The sequence below is a fragment of the Syngnathus leptorhynchus genome, chromosome 22 (genome assembly GCF_054491065.1).
Source record: "Syngnathus leptorhynchus isolate UIUO chromosome 22, UIUO_Slep, whole genome shotgun sequence".
Taxonomy (NCBI): Eukaryota; Metazoa; Chordata; class Actinopteri; order Syngnathiformes; family Syngnathidae; genus Syngnathus; species Syngnathus leptorhynchus.
In genome coordinates, this window is record NC_141216.1 from 5,016,706 (window position 1) to 5,025,620 (window position 8,915).

Below are 8,915 nucleotides of genomic sequence, written 5' to 3' on the forward strand. Positions count from 1 at the left end.
TAGGTGGCCTAAATCGACAGCTGGGCCAATGCGGACCATCTTTCGTGGCAACCTAACAAACGTACAACATAAAAACTGCTGTCTCTTCAATGTGCTTGTTTGCAAAAAATGCAAAGTAATAAGTTGCATTAATTCTAAAGTACATGCCAAAACTGTATATGTTAATTGTATGCAGTTCGTTCTTTTTGTCGACAGTTTTGTTAGGTTTTCCAAGTTGAGCACCGCTGTACTCGAACTCGGGACCTCGGGTTGCGCAGTCATTGCGTCCAACCACTCGGCCATCAGCGCTTGTACGTCACGGTCATCACTGGCTCTACATGTCCCTCAGCACTGCAACCTTTCGTGCCGGTATGTACGCCTTATGAAGTAAATGACGGGATTTTTTTTTCTTTTACCTCATTTAATATGTATTAAGCATACGAGCTGGTCTTTTAGAACAGCCTAGACTAGTAGCAAAAAAGATAATTACAAAAAAAACTTGCTTAAATTCTAAAAAGTTAATTGCTTTATTATTAATTCTTGTTGAGAGAATGCAATGCAATGTGGTTAATGCTGCTGGGAGAGAGGATTCATTAGGGTTAGTACAGTGCATGGTTAGTGCAGGGCATGGTTAGTACAGGGCATGGTTAGTACAATTCATTACATTTCGCAGGGATGGGGACTCGAACCCTGGTCCTCAGGTGTTCAAGCGCAGCGACGGAGCCATTCGCCAATCGTGGCCAGCTCGGCGGTCATCCCGCTTTCACTTCGAGTCATTCTTACTCCTTCTGTTATTGCGCTCCGCGCGCGTTGGGTAAGTACAAAAGAGTGCAGACGGCCGAGAGCTGCCAGGTCGAAATGCTCGACCGGTTCACCACACGGGCTCTCGCTCAGCAGAAACCTGGTTCGATCCCAGGGTGAGCACAAATCTGAATGGCCTTTTATACTTGGAATCTGTCCATGTATAAGTGTACGCATATGCAATCAAAATTTGCATATGCAAGTATTTATGTGTAAACGAATAAGGTGGCCCCGCCCCCTAGTGGGCGGCCCGAACTGATGGGGCCACGCCCCCTGGGGGGTGGAGCTACAGGCCACGCCCTAGTGGAATTAGAATAAGGCAGGGGGCGGGGCGAAGCGAAGCCCCGCCCCCTACCCTGATGTAATTTGAATAGGGTAGGGGGCGGGGCGAAGCCCCGCCCCCTACCCTAGTGTAATTAAAAATGAATAAACCAGCAGCATTAACCACATTGCATTGCATTGTCTCAACAAGAATTAATAATAAAACAATTAACTTTTTAGAATTTAAGCAACTTTTTTTTGTAATTATCTTTTTTGCTACTAGTCTAGGCTGTTCTAAAAGACCAGCTCGTATGCTTAATACATATTAAATGAGGTAAAAGAAAAAAAAATCCCGTCATTTACTTCATAAGGTGTACATACCGGCACGAAAGGTTGCAGTGCTGAGGGACATGTAGAGCCAGTGATGACCGTGACGTACAAGCGCTGATGGCCGAGTGGTTGGACGCAATGACTGCGCAACCCGTCGTCCCGAGTTCGAGTACAGCAGTGCTCAACTTGGAAAACTAAACAAAACTGTCGACAAAAAGAACAATCTGCATACAAGTAACATATACAGTTTTGTCATGTACTTTAGAAGTAGTGCATCTTATTACTTTGCACTTTTTGCACACAAGCACATTGAAAAAACAGCAGCAGTATTTGTTGTATGTTTGTTAGGTTGCCACGAAAGATGGGCCGCGTTGGCACAGCCGTCCAATTAGGCCACCTATCAATTTTAATAGTGCAGTTTAAAGTGAAATATTTGCACATCGTCAAATGGAGCGCCAGACAGGTTAGGGCAAACTTGCCGCCACTAGATGGCAGCACTTGGAATCATCTAAAAGAGGCGAGTCACTCATTTTTGTCACGGGCCGCATCTTCGTCATACTTCCCCTTGGAGGGCCATTATGATTGTCTACAAAACAATGTGATGAACTGGTTTTGAAAATCAGATTAGTAAAAATTGTTCAAATATTTTAAAAAGACGAATTGCAATGTTTTCCTAAATGTGAAGACAATTTGTAGTTTTAGTAATGACATGATGCAAAATCTGTCTTGGCAGGCCACATAAAATATGACAAGCCACATAGTCCCCCCAGGCTTTGAGTTTGACATTTATAATCTAAACTGTCTGAAATGGTCAATTTAATAAAGATAGTCATTAAGAGTACCCCTCTGCCTCACTTGCGTGCCACCTAAACAGGTTCCAGTGGCCTTTTGTCACGTTTTTGCAGACTTAACTCTGAACTGACTGGTCTCACACAGTTCTAGTACTCAGTCGGCGGTGTTAAGTAACATGCGACCATAACAAGTGCTTTGAATTGAAGGCCATGGTTCTGGAAGTTGTATGTTATGTTCATAAATTCAAACTTCTTTGGCATCACTCAACTGTACAGCAACAGGCCTTTGTAGTCAGACAGCAACCGAAGACATCAAGATCTGTAACAAAACATGCAATACAGTCCATATTTAAGAGATACAGTATCAACTGTGCCACATGGTGAATGACGACTGACGCAAAACACACCAAAGTTGACTTAATTTACAAAAGCACCCAGAGGAACAAAACACACCAAAGTGGACTTTCATAAACACACCCACATGATGCATGACTGTTCAACAGCAAGGGGGGGGGGGGGGGGGGAAGACTTGATAGAAATTAAGGCTTCTACTCATACAAAAAATTGCACTAATACTGAGCAAGATTCTGACTTCAGTGACCATTTAACAGCAGGGTTGCAAAGAGGGTTCGGCTAAGATGAAGTTTGTTGGTCGCAACTCACTGGTTTTACATTTCCCAATGGCATCCATGTGTCAGGCCACTTTGCTTTAATCAACAATTTAGAGTGCATAAGGCTTTTCTTTGTGGACTTAAAAAAAAAAAAAAAAAAAAAAAAAAAAAAAAAAGGCCTGACACTGAATACTTAACATTACATATTTGGACACATTTGTTTAGACTTATTTCACAATTGCCTTATACACAATCATTCAATTTTGTATGTTGGCATTTAACTCAAAATTTCCACGGATAGACTTTACATGCCAATGTTTAAAATGGACGACTTGAAGTCAGTTCACAATTTAATTCAGAAACAGAGGCACACAATTACAGTACAAACTTTACAGTTCATTCCATGTATCAAAAAACACTTTCAAACAATATTGCACAATGACAGCGCTGAGAAGAAAGAGAGGCCTCATGCAGACAGTGTGCACACCCAGTGAAAAAGTGGAGGGAGGGGAAAGACAGCGCAAAAGAAACAAAGTCATACTCTCCCCTTGATGCTGGCTGGTCACTTTGCCCTCCCTGCCTTGCCACATTTGCACCCGCCCCGTGTAGGCCGCTTGTCACGGGCGGATGTCCGCTGAAGGTTTGGGTCCACTCCGGGCCATGTTCGACGTTTGGACTCATCCTCGCACAACTGCAAAAAGAAAGACGCCACTCAGTCGCATGCGGTTCACGTCTGTCGACATACTCATTACCTACCCCCTTGGTCTCACCGTCCGGTCCAGTCCCTCTCAGTGCAGGCACTCATCTGGCAACCCTGAAAGGCAGACATTGTGGTGGTTTGGCAAGAGATAAAACCCACTACCACCCCCACGTTCCACCCTGGATGCACCAGGCCATGCAGGTACTGCCGGGCGCGTCAGCGAAAGAGCGAGACAGAGGGGCGGGGGATGCCAATTCGTATCTAGAGGGTCACGCTAGTCCCCCTACTCAACCCCCTTGGTCTCGCCGTCCAGTCCAGTCCCTCTCGGTGCAGGCACTCATCAGGACCCTGAAAGGCAGACATATTGGGGTGGGAACCCCACTACCACCTCACCGACCTTAACTCGGGTTAGTTTGAATAGGGTAACTTGCAGCCTTCCTTCCGCATTGGAGCTGTCCGGTTTATGAAAGGTTTAACCCCTTAGAGATAGAGGGAGAGAGGGAGGGAGAGACAGCAAGAGGCAATGAGAAGGGGCTTCGGTGTGCACTTAAGCACAACCCGCCAGTTCCCCTCCAGGAAAGCCGGCTTGGCCCCGGGAGGAAAAAAAAAAAAAAGGAAAACGTGACGTCACGGCGGGCGTCACGGAGAGTCTCCTCGTCCTCGACACCGTCGACGACCCTGGGAACCAGGCAGGCAGACATTATACCCTGGTATTCCACAAAGGGCAGGGTATAGCCACGTTCCACCCTGGATGCACCAGGCCATGCAGGTACTGCCGGGCGCGTCAGAGAAAGAGAGCGAGACAGAGAGAGAGAGGGGGGGGGTCCACTTTGCCAATTTGTATCTAGAGGGTCACGCTAGTTCCCCTATTCAACCTGACAAACTGAGTCAAGGTCAGGGGTGCTAAAAAGCACCATATTGGGCCACGAGTGAGCGGCAGATGGTACTCATCTTCATTTGAGGAACTGCTCCGGTCCCCCCGACGCCATGTGAGCGAGCCCTACGACAGACAAATAAGGAAATGAGATTAAAAAAAGAAGTGTGTACACTATCCTTGTACATTTGATTGGCTTGTCACCTCTGGCCAGCCTTGGCCAGTCATGCATCAGGCTCCTCCATCACATGGAGACTGCTTTTCTTGGGATGATTTCTTCCTTTGCTTGCTAATCCAAGTTCTTGAGGTCTACGCTTCTCTTCCACCTCGCAAAACACAAGCAGAAAAGTCTGGCTGCGCAGTCGCTTGCGCGTTTGCACTCAATCAAGGCTGCACAACTTATTGGAAAATCAGTGATATATCAGTATTGGGCCAGACCATAGCTTAAAGTCATGCAAAAACTTGGGATGGAAATGAACGATTTGATCTGAATGGGATCAGTTAGAGGTTAACTTTAACTTGCATCAATGACTTGTCAGCTTCTAAAATACTAGTGGGTCAAGAAAACACAGCTTATTTCATTTGCCAGATTTAAACATTTCTTTTGTTTCTTAAAATACATGTCTAACAGACCACCAAATGGCAGTTTTCCAATACACGTGCAGCCCCACACACGTCACCGTTGGTGTCCAAACGGCAGCCTAGGGGCTATTTGCCACAAAAAAAACATTGGACACGTGCCACTAGGCAAGCGCCAAAAGACGACTGATCAACGGCAAATATTAAGATATGCGGTTTAAAAGTCAAATCATCTGTTCAAATTTTTACTCTCAGACGAAGACATACAGTTGTAGTTTATCCTCATTTTTGCTGTGTCAAGGTCAGGTTGATGAAGACACCACATGAATGACCTTCAAAATGAACACCACACAGTTTAGTAGCAGTAGCACAAAATGTTAAGAGCAAAGTGTCTTGATTGATTTGTGTTGAAAAAAATTTGTTTTGAAAATTTGTTTCAGTATGCGGCCCTCAAACGGACGTTTGGAAACCACTGGTGTGAATTAAAAGAAAATAAAAAAACTCAATTTCACGCGTTAAAGCTGCGCAGGTTGACGCCTCCAGGGAAGCGGGTCTCCCTCAGAACCCGGCCGGCTGCAGGATACTTCAGAGTGACGCCACAGCGCTCAGTCCACTTCTGATCAGATGGTCACGTCCCGGTCGCCATCTGCAGAAACGCAAACAATGTCAGAAACTCAAAGCGGCTAGCCACTTTTGGTTATTGTCGCCGGTTCGGGCGTCCTCCCCCTTTTGCGTCCAGCCTGCAAAAGGCAGAACATGCAATGAGTTGTGCGCTGCTCGCGTCATTTTGTCTCGACCGGTGGGTCCTCGTGGACCGCGGTGCTCGCTCCAACGCCGCCTAACACTGAGGGGAGAAAAAAGGACACGAGTACGAAAGTGGTAGGTTAGGGTTAGATTTAGTATGACAGTGGTAGGTTAGAAAAAGACAAAATGTTACAAGTCATATTGCAAAATTGGACATCCTGGGCCGGCTCGCTCCAACGCCGCCCTACACTGAGTGGAGAACAAAGAATGCAAATGTGACAGCAGTAGGTTAGGGTTAGATTATGTATAACAGTGGTATGTTAGAAAAAGACAAAAATGGAACAAATCATATTGCAAAATTGGACATTCGGGACCAGCTCGCTCCAACGCCGCCCTAGACCGACAAAGAGCGCAAGTACGACAGTGGCAGGTTAGAAAGAAAAAATGTTACAAGTCTTTTGCAAATTTGGACATTCAGTACCGGCTCACTCCAATGCAGCCCTACACCGAGGGGAGAAGCAAGAACTTAAGTACGTCAGTAGTAGGTTAGGGTTAGATTAAGTACAACAGCGGTAGGTTAGAAAAAAAATCAAAATGTTACAAGTCATCTTGCAATATTGGATATTCGGGATCCGCTCGCTCCAACGCAGCCCTACACCTAGGGGAGAACAAAGAACCCAAGTACGACAGTAGTAGGTTAGGGTTAGATTAAGTACAACAGTGGTAGGGTTAGAAAGACAAAATGGTACAAGTCATATTGCAAAATTGGACATGCGGGACCAGTTCGCTCCAACGCCGCCCTACACCGAGGGGAGAACAAAGAACGCAAATGTGACAGTGGTAGGTTAGGGTTAGATTAAGTACAACAGTGGTAGGTTAGAAAAAGACAATGTTACAAGTCATATTGCAAAATGGAACATTCAGGACCGGCTCGCTCCAACACTGCCCTACACAGAGGCCAGAACACAGAACGCAAATACGACAGTGGTAGGTTACAAAAATACAAAATGTTACAAGTCATATTGCAAAATTGGACATTCAGAATCGGCTCGCTCCAATGCCGCCCTACACCGAGGGGAGAACAAAACGCAAATACGACCGCTAGATTTGGGTTAGATTAAGTACAACAGTGCTAGGTTAGAAAGACAATTGTTACCGCCTCGCTCCCACGCCACCCTACACTGAGGGGAGAAGAATGGACGCAAGTACAACAGCGGTAGATTAGGGTTAGATCAAGTACGACAGCGGTAGGTTAGAAAGTCAAAATGCTACCAGCTCGCTCCAACGCCACCCTACACCTAGGGGAGAACAAAGCACGCAAGTACCACAGTGGTAGTTTAGAAAGACAAAATGTTACAAGTCATATTGCAAAATGGGACATTCAGGCCCGGCTCGCTCCAACGCCGCCCTACACTGAGGGGAGAACACAAATACGACAGTGGTAGGTTAGAAAGAAAAAATGTTACAAGTCAAAATTGGACATTCATTAGGGACCGGCTCGCTCCATCCGCCCTACACCAAGGGGAGAACAAAGGATGCAAATATGACAGTGGTAGGTTAGAAAAAGACAAGTCATATTGCAAAATTGGACATTCGGATCCACGTCAAAGTTTTGTTTGTGTCCATCCATGTGATAACTTCCCCCCCAAATGTGCACCATCAATGGCAATCCTAACAAAAACACTGCTCTGGATCCAGGCAAGCCACAACCTCAACCACAACTACAGCGTACCTCTGAAGCAAGTCCAACCATCAGACCCCCAAACACTGGCCACTCCTGTACCCATATCCAAAGTGCGTCCCAGAGCTCGACGCTGCCCCCTCCTGGTCACATGATCCCCACTCCTGCAACCTGTTCGTCATGCACCCATAACCAAAAGGCATCCCAGAGCTCCACACTGCCCCCTCCTGGTCACATGATCCCCACACATGTCAACCTTTGCGCTGCACCCATAACCAAAGCGCGTCCCAGAGCTCCACACTGCCCCCTCCTGGTCACATGATTCCCCCACACGTCAACTTTTGCGTGCTGCTTGATTCTTGACTGGGTGTGGAATTGGTCATTTCCTCATGTCATTCGGCTCCTCTTCCAGCCTGCAAATCACGCATCACCATTAATTGTGTGTTGGTAACTTCAATGTCCATGAGAATGTGACAACCATAGATGAACTCACCTCATATTTAAGCTCATTATCTCTTTCCTCACTGAAACCTCGAGAGCTTGCTGCTCGATTTTTATATAAGAAAGCTGCAGTAGTCATTTTGTGGCTGAAAGAAAAAAAAAAAAAGCCAATGTCATGACATTGTGTACATATTTGTGTAAAACAGACACGAATTTAACTGGCAGTTTCGGGGATCGAGCGTTGCATGTCGCTACAGCGTACCATTTACTACACGAACAACGCCATTATGGTCAAATTAAATTTGTTCAAAGCAAGTGCTCAAGACCGGACATTTTCTTATCTGCAGTGTAGTTGTAGCATTGTAGATGCTGCACGGACTGCGCCATTATGGCAGAGTAAAGCCAATTAACATCTGACAAATAGCTTAATAATTACTAATAGGCAGTTTATATTAACGACGCAAGTGCAAAAGCCGCGACATGTTATCCAAACGCAACCTACCTCGAGTCCAAAGACGATCCAAGTTTTCAGACCAAAATCAGCGGTGTGGAGCACAGCTGTACAAAGGGCGGAAACCGGAAGTGAAAAATGTTTGCAAACGATTTTTAGGCATGAGTTTGTCACAACTGAGTAAACCAATACCGAAAGTGGACGAATATTTAGTTTTGATAAGAATTCGCAACAATCTTTGGTGAAAAGTACATTCAAGTTTGCATGAAAACGTCGAATAAAGCACCACTCAATATTCAACAGAACCAAGAAACGCGGACAATTTGTCGAACAAACATTTGCATTCAAGCCCCAGTAAAAACCACCACGCGGGAAAGAAAAGAAAAAAAAAAGCTGTCCAAAAACCAAAGAGCCCACCGTGCTACCTGCAGCAATTCAAAGTGAACTGTGACGTTACCGTGCTTTGCTCAAATGCTGGAGCGGTCCTCAAGTGTGAAAATCCTGCAACAAGCAAAAAGGTATCGTGAAAAAGGGCAGCAAACGACAAACATTCGTTCGTGAGCAGACCCACCTGCGAAATGGCCACACGGGAAGACGCCATCTTGCTTCACCTGTATTTAATAATAACTCCTTCCGTGCACACCTGTCTTCAATTTACCTAAGGGCCTGACG

The 8,915-nt window shown here is 45.7% G+C and overlaps 1 long non-coding RNA gene across 2 annotated transcripts; it reads right to left on the reverse strand.

The window, feature by feature from the left end:
• Nucleotides 1-3,110: 3,110 nt before the first annotated feature.
• On the reverse strand, nucleotides 3,111-8,881 carry LOC147039581 (uncharacterized). 2 transcript variants are annotated; one of them, XR_015063465.1, is made up of 8 exons: nucleotides 8,815-8,881; nucleotides 8,701-8,744; nucleotides 8,295-8,350; nucleotides 7,845-7,938; nucleotides 7,403-7,764; nucleotides 4,552-5,572; nucleotides 3,530-4,473; nucleotides 3,111-3,464 (listed from the first exon to the last, which is right to left on the reverse strand). It is a non-coding gene; the product is annotated as an uncharacterized LOC147039581 (long non-coding RNA). The 2 variants fall into 2 exon arrangements; XR_015063464.1 differs by having other exon boundaries at nucleotides 4,552-7,764.
• Between the last annotated feature and the right edge of the window lie 34 nt (nucleotides 8,882-8,915).